Raw genomic sequence first — 13,151 nt, 5'->3', positions numbered from 1 at the left:
TATGTCAATGTTTGTGGAGCTTCCATAAAGACAGATACATTGCATGATTATAAATATTAAAAAGCATCTAAATGTACATCTACCTTAGAGCTTGTACATAAAAAAATAAACTCCAAAAGTTTCAGAAATGTACTATACACAAGTTATGTTCATATATAATGCAGGGTGATACTTTGATATTAACCCCTTCTCGGTGGCACGGCAGATGAGTGTACAGTGGAGACTCAATACTTGAACTTTTCAATACTTGAACCCAAAAGCTCAATTTAATACTCGAAAAAATATCTGATAGTTGAGCGTCCACACACGTGGTTGTAAACAAAGGCTCCCTGGTGTCCCTCCTTCCCCCTCCACCAGTTGTGATTTGTGCTGCTGTGGTCATCAGAATAACATTCTCCTGCATTCTATCTGTAGTCTTTCATTTATAAACTTACATTAACACCAAAGGCTTATTAGTGATGAAAATATCTAGTAATCAAATGGCCACACATTTGGTCGTATACAAAGCTCTGTCATCTCCCTTCTCACAGCCACCACTGTACCATTCTATACCATATTACTGGTAATACCGGTATACTGGATGCCGGTATGCATCCCTACTCCTGCCATGTCTTGGGAAAAACAACATTCTTCTTCGTTCTGTTGGTAGTTTTTCATTTAAAAACTTATAATGGTACCAAAAAAGGCCTATTTCACTTCACAACAATTAACTGACATCACCGGTAGTAGACAAGATGCTTGTATTGCCAGTTCCACGTCAGTTCACTGCTAGACTCCACGTGGTCCGCTCACTCTTCTTTCTGCACTTCGGTCAACATGGTTTTCCCTTACCGGCCTTCTCAAGTCGTCCTAGTTAGTTTTCCAGTTTTGTCACCGTTTTTACTCCTTTGTGCATGTACATATATGATCCAAGGACATATATATTAGTGCTACTATGATACACATATATGATCCAAGGACATATATGTTAGCGCTACTGTGATTACACATATATAATACAAGGACATATATGTTAGCACCATGGTAATTATACATATGTGATCCCAGGACACATGTTGGCACTATGGTGATAACACTTTTGTGGATTACACATGGATGATCTAAGTACGTAATTTTATTTACCTGTTGTTTTACCCGGCATTTTCTTCATTTTTTTTCTGGAAGAGTTATGTCGGACCAGGACAAGGGCCAAGGAACCCCACATCGTCCTTCCTCCTCTTCCTCCGAAGGTAAGCGTCGTGAGAAGGACCCCCTGGACTGTACAACCAAGCGGAGGAAAGCTTCCGGTGAAGGTAACAATTCCCTGCCTCTGGCTGACTGCACTTTTCAGTTGTCTTCTCCCACCCCCCCCGGTGACTGGCCCAAGTGGTGCAAACATACCAGCCGCATCTCCACCACAAGAGGATGAGGCCATTACAGTTCCTGACTATCCGCCTCAGGCATCCATGTCTGACCCACTGGATGATCTCGACACGTTCACAGCTTGTCAATCTCAAGGTGATCCTGTTGCTGACGTGGCCTTCCAAAAAGCTCTTGAGGAGTTTGCAGGCCATTTCCATGGTGAGTAGGAGTTGGGTGACCCTTTGTCTGAGCGCCTGGCCTCCATCCTCAACCTGAGTCTGAGACGCCGGTCCTCTTCTGACAGTGTTAAACAGACGTGTGACAGGATCAAGCTCCCTAACAATGTGCCAAACTTAAAGGTGCCAGTCACCAACTCTGCCATCATCAAATGTATGAGCATTGGGGGCAAGTTAGTGGACACTCGCCTTTCCCTCACTAATGGCCTGCTTGTGAAGGCTTTAGTCCCTCTTGCACGTTGCATAAGCAACATTGGTGATAGACATGTTCAGCCCATTACCTGCTACCTTGAGAGCCTTAATAACATCTTCAGACTCCTTGCTTCTGCTGTCAACTATATTAATCAGCTGAGGAAAGAGGTGGCACGGATTCATGTAAATTACTCTGCTCTTGAAGAGCTCTGGAAATGGGAGTGTGAAGTGGGTCAGGATGACTTGTTCCCTTTCGACATCGTCAAGAAATGTGAGGAAATCCACAAGTCTAGGAAACTTGGGAGGCCCACCTTCCGTCCTCACAAGGGTCCTGGCAAACGGTTTGCCCTGCCTTGGCAGACGAGTAGACATCCTTACTGGCCTTCCTACCCACAACAGGGACGCCCACGGTCCCAGACGAGGCCTTTTTAGGCCAGAGACCTCCCCAGGGGAAGGGGAGGCCAGTGGACAGAACTCTCCAGTGAGTTCACTTTCAGTAAGCTCTCTTGTACCTACTTTGGTTAACAATCCTGCAAATTTCCGTAGGGGTAAGATCTTTAATGCTAAGTTACAGTGGCGCCTTTGTCTTCTGATAAATAGATTCATGACATGGTTCATGGGAAACTTCTAGTTTTTGTGAATGTTCCCATACAGGGTAAACCTCCAAGTCCCCTACATTTATCTACTGCAGACAGTGTTGCCCTGGACACTGCCATGGTCAAATTTATTGAACATGGTACAGTATAGTAGAATTATGTCCACCAGGGGATCACGGTTTCATTTCTAATGTGTTCCCTACTCTCAAAAAGGATGATGGTACTGCCAGAGTCATACTGAATCTAAAAGAACTTAATGATCATGTTGAACACATTCACTTTAAACTGGACACTCACAAGGATGTGATACCTCCAATCCTCCCCAAATGTTTTTTCATGTCTATAGATTTGACAGATGCATATTTCTCAGGCCAGAGGACGAGGAAATGGCTTCAATTTATCTGGTGCAACGAGAAGTTCCGCTTCACTTGTCTACCGCAGGGTCTGACATCTGCACCCCACATCTTCACTAAACTATTAAAATCTGTCCTCTCGCACCTTTATAAGCTGGGAATAACTGTGTTCTGCTATCTGGACAATTGTCTTTTATTGCTGACTCCACTGAGACTCTGCAGGTTCATGTGACTTATGCCTTGCATCTTCTTGACTCCTTAGAGCTCACTGTGAATCTTAATAAATCAGTCCTAACACCCACCCAAGAGATAGAATTCCTTGGGATAATTTTGAACTCTGTAAACATGACTTCTACCCTGACGTCCCGTAAGAAAGAACGCTTAAAGGCACAGCGTTTACTCCTTCTGAACAGGGATGTTTCCTTACTTGCACTCTCCTCTTTCATAGGTATGGCCATAGCTTCTGATCCTGCTGTAGAGTTGGCCCCACTCATATATAAATATTTAGAAATACTGCACAACAGGGAGCTTGTTAACCACCATGTTAATTATAACTCACCTGTTCTTTTGGACTGTCATGCCCGGGAGTTGGTTGCCTGGTCGGTTAATAACATAGATTCTCAAGTAAAGTCACTACGATCCTGTCCCTACCAACTTGAAATGTTTTGTGATGCTTCCCTGACTGGTTGGGGTGCTGTGGTCGGGATACCAAGACTAGGGGTCACTGGGCTCATGACGAACTGGACCACATCAATTGTCTGTAACTGAAGGCAATTCTCTTGGGTTTTCAGTCCCTTTGCAAGAATAGCAGGGACACTCACATCCGCATCCACTCTGATAATACTACTGCAATTGCCTGTTTAGATCGTTGTGGTAGCATCAAGCTTAGTCTTAACACGATAGTTGAACAGATTTTTGCCTGGGCTGAGTTGAGGGGCATTATCCTGTCAATACAACATATACAGGGATTACATAATTCAGAGGCAGACAAGGAATCTTGTGTGAAAAACTTAGATGCTGAGTGGATGTTGCAGCCCCATATTTTCCATAGCTTATGTCAGCTTTTTCCCATGCCTGAGGTTGATCTCTTTGCCACCCGAATTAACGCTCAGTTATCTGATTATGTTTCATGGAAGCTAGACTCATGTGCTATACATACTAATGCTTTCACATTGACCTGGTCCAATAAGAAATTGTACACTTTTCCCCCTTTCAGTATAATCTGAGTTCTGCAGAAAATTCATGAAGACGAGGCAACAGTCACGTCGATCCTATCTTTGTGGCCAACACAAGTCTGGTTTCCAACAGCCCTCTACCTCTTAGCAGCAGCCCCTGTTCTCCTCCCTCGACATTCTCTAGTGCTACTGCAAAATCCAATCCTCACACATCCTCGGGTCCAAGGGTTGGTCTTAGCAGCAATGCTATTATCAGGGAATCCTTCATTAGTCAAGGCCTATCATTAGACATTGCCCAATTTTTGCTTAGTTCCTGGAGGACAAGCATGAGGACTCAATATGGGCCACATTTAAAAAAATGGCTGTCTTTTTGCCTCGGCAGGGAAATTAATCCATTTCAGCCACATTTAAATGTTCTCTTAGAATACCTCTTATCTAAATTTAAGAAGGAAACGAGCTGAACCTACAGCTCAATGAATACAATACGGTCAGCTATTTCAGCAGTAGCCAGTATCAATCATCAGCCTGTGGGACAGCATCCCTTGGTTGTCAGATTTATGAAGGCAGTCTTCCAAGAGAAACCATCTTTTCCCCGATACCATACCACCTGGGACCCTCACTTGGTCTTAGATTACATTGCAGGTCTTGGACCTAATGAGGAATTATCACTTATCCAGTTATCGAGAAAATTATCTACAGGGGATCCTCGTGATTCAACCATTCGCAGTTCGAATTATCGCCAATTCGTACTCAGTTAATTAATACCCAACACTGACTCGCCAATTCGACATTCATATCTCGCGTGCCATCCACCCGGTCAAATCCGCCGCCAGCCCGAATTCGCCGTCAGCCCGCCAGGTGGAAGTGTAAACTGACGCTACCCTGTGCCAAGGCTGCCACTCATAGGGGAAATCCCCTACAGTAGGTGATTTTAGCTTAATGTAGGGGGTAGGGAATGCCTACAGGGAAAATAGTAATTTGCAAGGGAAACTAGAGAGTTTATTGACAATATGAAGGGGATTTTTTTTTTTTTTTTATTTCAAACACTAAATATTTGTCTGGGTACCCATTACAGTTTATGAAATATGGATTATATATGAGGCCCCGCGTGCCAAACAATCATAACCCGAAAATCCTACTTTTGAGTAAAACGCGCTTAAAGTTAAACACTGATTACGCACCTAAGATTGGTCAGAATATGTAAGTATTATACATGAAATGAAAGGTCTTGGGTAGTTCATAACATAACATAACATAACATAAATAATAGGATAACAAAGGGCCACCAGGGCCCATCTAGGTTATCCTGTATCAGTCGCACAGCGACCTCGTCATCAGTATTTATAGATACACTTACAAGTACACAATACATTATATACTAATTCTAAATATTTGGCCCATTAACAGGGCTAAGTCCTGCAGCGAAATCCTCTACAATTTGTGGTCCCCATACATGGGGATCATGTCTTGTTTAACTATAGTAAATTTCTTATAAAAACTATCATGCAGTGCTATACATAATTATAAATCTAATAAATTTAAGTGCTTATCTAATCTGTTTTTAAACATTGTCAAACTAGTGCTATTTACAACCGTCTCTGGCAATGCGTTCCAGAAGTCTACCACCCTATGACTAAAGAAATATTTTCTTATATCTAACCTGCAGCTTTCTAATCTTCCTGTCATGATTTCTAGTCCTACTTCCCTCCTCTAAGGTAAAGAAAGATCTCATATCTATGTAGTTTGTATCTGAGAACATTTTAAATAACTCTATCATATCCCCTCTTATACATCTCCTCTCAAATGAAAACATGTTTAATTCCTTTATTCTATCTCTATACTCCAGGCGCTTCAAAGCTGGTATCATCCTAGTTGCTCTTCTCTGAACTGCTTCTAACATGTTGATATCCTGCCTATAGTGGGGTGACCAGGCCTGTATGCAATACTCTAAATGGGGCCTAACATAGGAATTATATAAGCTACGCACCACTTCCTTACTTTTATAACTAACATTTCTATTTATAAAACCAAGGATCCTATTTGCCCTATTTCTTGCTTCTTAACATTGCTTTGAAAATTTCATAGTCCTGTCTATCACTACTCCTAAATCCTTTCCTTCCTCTACTGCCTCTAGCCAACATCCCTCCATCTCATAGTTAAAGTTTGTGTTGTCTTTACCTAAATGCATAACCTGACACTTTTTAGAATTAAACTCCCTGTCTGCCCATGCTATCAGCCTGTCCAGGTCTCGTTGTATTCTGTAATTGTCCTTTTCACCCTGTACTGCACATGCTATCTTAGTATCATCTGCAAACTTTGATACTTTGCTACTAATTCCTATATCTAAATCGTTAATGTACACCAAGAAAAGAAGAGGTCCTAGCACTGATCCTTGGGGTACCCCACTAACCACTTCCTTCCACTCAGACATTGCCCCATTTAATACTACTCTCTGTTTCCTATCAGAAAGCCATTCACTAATCCAATCAACTAACCTACCCCCTATCCCATGTAGTCTCAATTTGTACACTAGCCTCCTATGCGGTACCTTATCAAACGCCTTGCTAAAATCTAGATATATAACATCTATGTTATATATATTCTGTTTAGTTATTTAGGTTTTTGATAGTAAATCAGAAGATTTCCGGTTTATTAACATTGGATTAATTAAACCCCACTCAGTAGCAGTAATTTTTTTTTCTTAAAACATTTCTAAATTATTATTTTAAGAGTACTTGTTTTAATTTGGAATATGTGAAGGTTTCATGATGATAGTTGTAAAAGTAAATTTTTTATTATTTTTTTTCAAGCGAAAAAAATAAATATTAATCCTTACAAGTTAAAGGGCTAGTCTGACACACACGTGTCAGAGAGAGAGAGAGAGAGAGAGAGAGAGAGAGAGAGAGAGAGCGTAAACATAGCTGTCATTGGCTGAGGCGCGGCGTGGGAGTGACGTCACAGCCGTACGCGCTGCTGATTGGGTCACGCACGTCAGGCAGCAACAGCTGGGCTGGGAAGGTTACTATTCTTTGGCACAGAATTGAACGGGTATCTCGCTACTTTTGTTCAAGTGTTTTCGCTCGACTTGGCACCTTGCTGTAGGTACCTAGAAGGTCGGATTTGGCTTGGCCGGCATCACCATATGACTTTTACATCCCTCTACTCCATGGAGCAGCCGTTATCTCAAAATCTCAAATTTCAGGGTTACGATTGTTTGGCACGCGGGGCCTCATATATATATATATATATATATATATATATATATATATATATATATATATATATATATATATATATATATATATATATATATATATATATATATATATATATATATATATATATATATATATATATATATATATATATGACGCAACATGTGGGAGTATGGTGCAATGTGGCAAGGCGCTCCATTAGGACGAGAGTAGATCGCTTATTTCCTTGTACATCCTCCAGTCTGATACGACAATATACCGAAGAAAAGTTAATTTTTCAATACCAGAAAGTTTTTTTTTATTTCTTTTGTAGTAAAAGAATAAAACTGGAAAAAGTATAAATACATTTATTTTCACACAATAATACGTATATATATCTGACTTATATGAATTCCCCACCCCCCAAAAAAAATTAAACTCAGACTTTAGAGAGTTGCAGGATTTATTTATTCAATTTTGGGGCATTTAAGATTTTGGGATTACTATTGTATCTCAAAAACCTTCAGACCCTAAATTACCAGATGGTATAGTTTATTTTGGGATAATTAAATACCCTTCCCATCAGGAAGCCATTTTTAAATGTCTTGTGTGGTTGTGTCATAGCCTGATTCAGTGAGTCAGGCTATGACACAACCACACAAGTACTGGCCACGTACTGTGTAGGGTGTGAGTCAGACTCACACCCTACACAGTACGTGGCCAGGAGTCAAGTAGGGAGGTGTGTCATTTAGCTCTCTAAGTTTTGCCTGACAGGTATAAGTTGATGAGAATTAGAATGAGAAACATCAGGAAGAGAAGACAACTAGAAACAAACAAACAAATGTATTGTTGGGAGACAGCTGGACTTTCAATTCTGGCCTCCCCTCTCCCCTCCGTCATTTGTGTTATCTCCCCCTTCAAGACCCCATGCCTCACTGCCAGGCTTCTCCACCATCTCTCTATCATAAGACTGTTATGATCTTTTCAAACACTGTCTTTTTTTTCTTACTGTTTTTGTCATCACAATTTACATCACATAGCTCTCACAATAACACCATTACAAAAGATTATGTTGAGACAGAGGTAAAAAGTTGTACCAGACAAGCAATAAATACTTCACTATCATTATCTCACTTCATCATACTAATAATGACTCAGATAGTGTCCAGTTCAGCAGTAAAACAGCAGATTGCCATGACACTGCTGATGGCACCTTCCCAACCCTCACATTTTCTAGAGAAGCAGGTATCTGATGTTATCATTTTACCATGCTCCAGGAAGTCATTATTGTATACACACTCATTTAATGTGCTTTCATTCATTGTTTTCTTACCTATTTGGGTTATGTACATGTTTTTTCTCAATTTATAAGGGGTTGGGAGAGGAAATTCCGCGTATCCGCCAGGACCTTGGCTGCTATAATCCGGATACACGGGCGATTACTGTATATGCATGTACAAAAAGGAATTTTGGGATTGGCGTAGGTGAAAATACGGGAAAATCTGCACGAGTGGTAGGTGAAAGTAGGAGGAAATGCATAGTAGAGAGAAACAAAAATTTGTAGTGGCGGACTGTGCGTCACTTAATCTGCATCACTCTTGCCCCAGCCGGCGTTCCCCAGCCCTAAGAAGAACAACTTCCTGCCTTTCAAAGATAAGCTTGAGCTTATAAGAAAGTGTGAGGCAGGTATAGTTCACAGTGTCGTTGCACTACAAATGGGTGTCCCTAGATCAACAGTATCAATAATTTGGAAGAACAGGGACAAGTACCACGAGACTGCTGCATCATGCAAGTGTTTTTATTGAAAAAAAATGTACTGTACAGCACCCTAATGTGTTTAATAAAAAGATAGATATAAATGAAGTACTGATTTAGTCTAGGTTAGTGTTTTTTAAAGGTTATAGTGATGTTTTAGGGGGTCTAGGCTGTAGGTTGGTCCCTATCCCCCCTAATTCTTAAGTATCTTATGGGAAAAATTGCTTCACAATTCGAATTAAAGGTGATTCGACCGATGAAAAACTGCCCTAATCCCGTCGAATTGCGAGGATCCCCTGTATTCTAATGCTTCTACTCTCTGGTCAACGTGGTCAAACTTTGTATTTATTAGACATTAGAAACATGACTATCTCAGAGCTTAGAGTCTCTTTCAGAATAGCTGACCATATAAAAACATCAAGACTGGTTTTTGTGGCTTATCCCACTGACAGGAGATTGTGTATAGTCAATTCCATTGTGAGTTATCTCGAGCGCACCTACGCCCTCCGAGGACCATTCACAGGCTTCTTTCTAACCATGAAACCTCCGATAAGGGTAGCCTCACAAGACACTTTGCATCGTTGGACAAAAGATATCATGCGATCTGCTGGCATTGACCTCAACATCATCTTTCCTCACTCTACTAGATCAGCTTCAACCAGTAAGGCAGTCCTAAAACTCCCCCTGGCCACCATTATCTCCACTGTTGGGTGGTACAGGGAATCCACCTTTACCAGGTTCTATGAGAGACCTATCAGCCATCTTGGACAATTTTCGAGAGCTATTTTTTCATAGCTCTCTGATTCTGTGTACCATGCTACCCCGTTGTGGGTTTTCTTGTTCATTTTGTTACTTTGGTTTTGTTTGGGGGAAATAGATTGTTACTCCTGCTTTTTTTTTACTCCTATTTTTCCTTATTCCTTTTCACTGGCTTAGTAGGTTTGAGGAACCACTCTAAAGCTCTCATCTACTACCGGTGACATCAGTTAAATGTCGTGAAGTGAAATTGTAGATTAAATGAATACTTAAAAAGTGTGAAGTTTGATCTTGATTTCACGAACATTTTAACTGCATCACTGAGGTAGTAAACGCCCTCCCTGCCCATCCCTTTACTCTTGTTCGATCTGTTTGGAACTACAGCCTGTTTGCACATGTGTATACTGGCTGCTTCCTCAAACCTACGCTCTAAGGGACTGATGTGGAACAGGCGATACGAGTATCTCGTTTACTACCTCAGTGATGCAGTTAAATGTTCATGAAGTCAAGATCAAACTTCACACTTGGTAAGTATTCGTTTAATCTACAATTAGTGATGAAAATAAGGAATTTAGTGAGAGTGCAAGTGTTAGTGAGTCACAGCCCTCCACTAGTGGATTCACAGGAATCACACCATGAGAAAAGTTACAACGATGTTTTCATGGATGGTGACTCATCCTCCAGCTACCTCCCTCCTCCTCCCCACCCTTCTCCCTGCTTCTTCTAAGTTATCCATCACCAGCCTTCACTTATGGTATGTAAAAATCAAAATTGTAAAAAAAAATACATTGAAATTTTTACAAACTTGAGGTTTTGCTAAGATTAGAACAAATTACCTAATTTATAGGTATCAATAGTTAGACTTTTTAATACTCGAAAAGCCATCTGGAATGAATTAAGTTCGAGTATTGAGTCTCCTCTGTACTACCAAATAAAAAATTGTCTATATATAGACTGTACCGACTTTCATTCATATGTCTATATATAGATTTCTAGCAAATGGGTACTCCTGATTGTCATCTATATATAGACTTTGCCACAAAACTGAACAGTTGAATCCATACACAGACTGTGCCGCAAAACTGAACAAGTGACATCTATATATATATATATATATATATATATATATATATATATATATATATATATATATATATATATATATATATATATATATATATAGATTCTACCGCAAAACTTAACAAACAATTGAATGTATATACGTATGTGTATTTGTGTTTGATTGGTGATAATATATGTCGATATATTTGTATGAATGTTTGGAGTTACTCATATCCAGGACTTGTGACCTGTATGTAATCTACTTCCACTTTTCTTCATATTTCTTACATATGTACTTGTTTTGTACTTATTCATTTTTAGGCAACATTGCTAGTGTGTGGTACACTTCTTCCTCCTTGACATGATAGGCTAATAATAAAAAAAGTGAATAAAATGCAAAAATTTCCAATATTAGCTTATGAGTAGCACATCCACCATCAACAAAGCACACACCATCAACAAAGCGCTCATCGCCCAGCTGCCACACCAACAAGACATTGCTAAGCAGCTTCCTGGGAAAGCACTTCAGCAGGCGTTGGGGCCTGACTTAGACATACATACAGGGGGGTAGGGGGCCATAGGGTTCTCCTGTCTCCATAATAAATAAGATTAGGATAGGGCATAGACGGAAAAATGGAAAGAGAGGAGGAGCTGGGTGGCGCTGCCAGACGTACGATATCAAAAACAAACGTCATGTTGTAAAAATCATCGATTTATCAAAACACCTGTTAGACTGAGGAGATTGACAGATGATAATATGGATAAGGACTTTTCTGGATTTAGAGATAAAAGAGGAAATATGAGGAGGCTGATAAACGTGGAAAGAGAGATAAGACACATAAAGGAGATGATGTCGAGTTTAATGGACAAGCAAGACAGACTGATAACAGAAAACACATAACTAAAATTGAGATTAGAAGAATTTGAAAAAGTAAGGGAAATAAATCAAGAGATGAAGGAGGAGATAGGAGATAAAGAAACAAAATGATATACTAAAGGCTACATGTCACAACTACGAAGACTCCTTAAGGAGCCTACAGAAAAAAGTGCAGGATGGGATCGAGGAAAGAGCAGAAATTGGAATGGGAGAAAACAAGCTGGAGGAATTATAAAATGCATGGAAACAGGAACATGATGACGAAAATGTAAAATTTCCTGAGGTAGTAAGGAGGCAAATTCAAGAAAAACAAAGGACACTTCTACTAGTAATTAAGGAGAAAGAAGATCTAGTGAGAGATACAGTGGATAAGAGGAAATGTTTCTCAATTTTTGGGATGAAAGAAAAAAAAAGACAAGTTCATGAGAGTGTGAAGAGAAAGAATTGGCCAAAATTATTATTAAACAGGTCCAGGACAGCACACAGGAGCTGGACAAGGAGGTGAAGGAAGTCATTAGGTTGGAAAGATTTTGTGAAACAGGTAAGAGACCTATGAAAATGAGAATGAATTTGCAGGTGGCGGTGGAGGAAATTATGATAAGGATAGGGAAGCTGGCCGATGATACTAAATGTAAAGATATATGGATAAAAACAGATATGAACTTGGATGAGAAGGGAAAGGAGAAAGTACTAAAAATTAAGCTAAGGAAAAAAAATCGAGAGAAGCATGGAGATCAAGAAAAAAAATTTCTACTGGAGGATTCTACATATGAGACTAAAGAAGTGGTATCTATGGAAGAAGTAGACAAGAAATTAAGAGTGACTTATACTAATATAGATGGGTTGTTGTTCAGCATGTTGGAGGTTAGAGATTATTTGAAAGAAAAAGACCAGATGTAATGTGCATCGTTGAAACAAAACCAAAAGAGAAGGTCCATGTTAGCTTTAAAAAGGAGGAATATAATAACTGGAGAAGAGACAGGAAGGGTAAAGGGGAAGGTAAGTAAAGTGCAAATAGTGGTTTGTGATAATATATGTGTGGAGGATGTGCAATATGGTGAGGGCATGGTGGAATTAATAGGAGTAACAATCAAAACAGAGGAAATGAAAAAAAGAAAAATCACAGTTACATATGTGCCACCTAAGACAAATACGTGGGAGAACTGAGGAACATAAGGATATGCAAGTAGAGGTGATTAAGTGCTTAGATAATATGATAAGAAGAGATGGAGGAATACTACTAGTTGGAGACTTTAACTGTAAAAAAATTAATTGGAGAGAGATGGAAGTAATGGGTAACGTCAGACAATGGAGCAAGGAAGTGCTACAATTGACTATGGTAAATACAATGGACCAGTGGGTGGAGGAGTCAACAAGCTACTGTGGAGGGGGTGGGAAACCATCGTTGCTTGACCTAGTATTCACAAAGAAGGCAGAGCCCCCTCCCAGCATAAAATACCTTAGTCCAATGGGAAGAAGTGATCATGTGACATTAGAGTTACAAATACAGGAGGAGGATGGGATAAGATGCAGAGATGACTACAAAAAAAAGAGATTAAATTATGCAAGAGGAGATATTGAAAAATTAATAAAGTCCCTCATGGAAGACTACTT

General features: G+C 39.8%; 1 protein-coding gene across 1 annotated transcript in view; it reads right to left on the bottom strand.

Annotated features, from left to right (window-relative positions):
• The window catches only part of LOC123514897 (transcription factor Sp1-like), an 85,858-nt gene that overhangs the window by 1,222 nt on the left and 71,485 nt on the right, over positions 1-13,151 (bottom strand). The window lies entirely within an intron of this gene.

This window comes from Portunus trituberculatus, chromosome 38, assembly GCF_017591435.1.
Source record: "Portunus trituberculatus isolate SZX2019 chromosome 38, ASM1759143v1, whole genome shotgun sequence".
Taxonomy (NCBI): Eukaryota; Metazoa; Arthropoda; class Malacostraca; order Decapoda; family Portunidae; genus Portunus; species Portunus trituberculatus.
The sequence above is the reverse complement of the archived record's forward strand: the minus strand, read 5'-3'. Positions and strand labels throughout refer to the sequence as shown.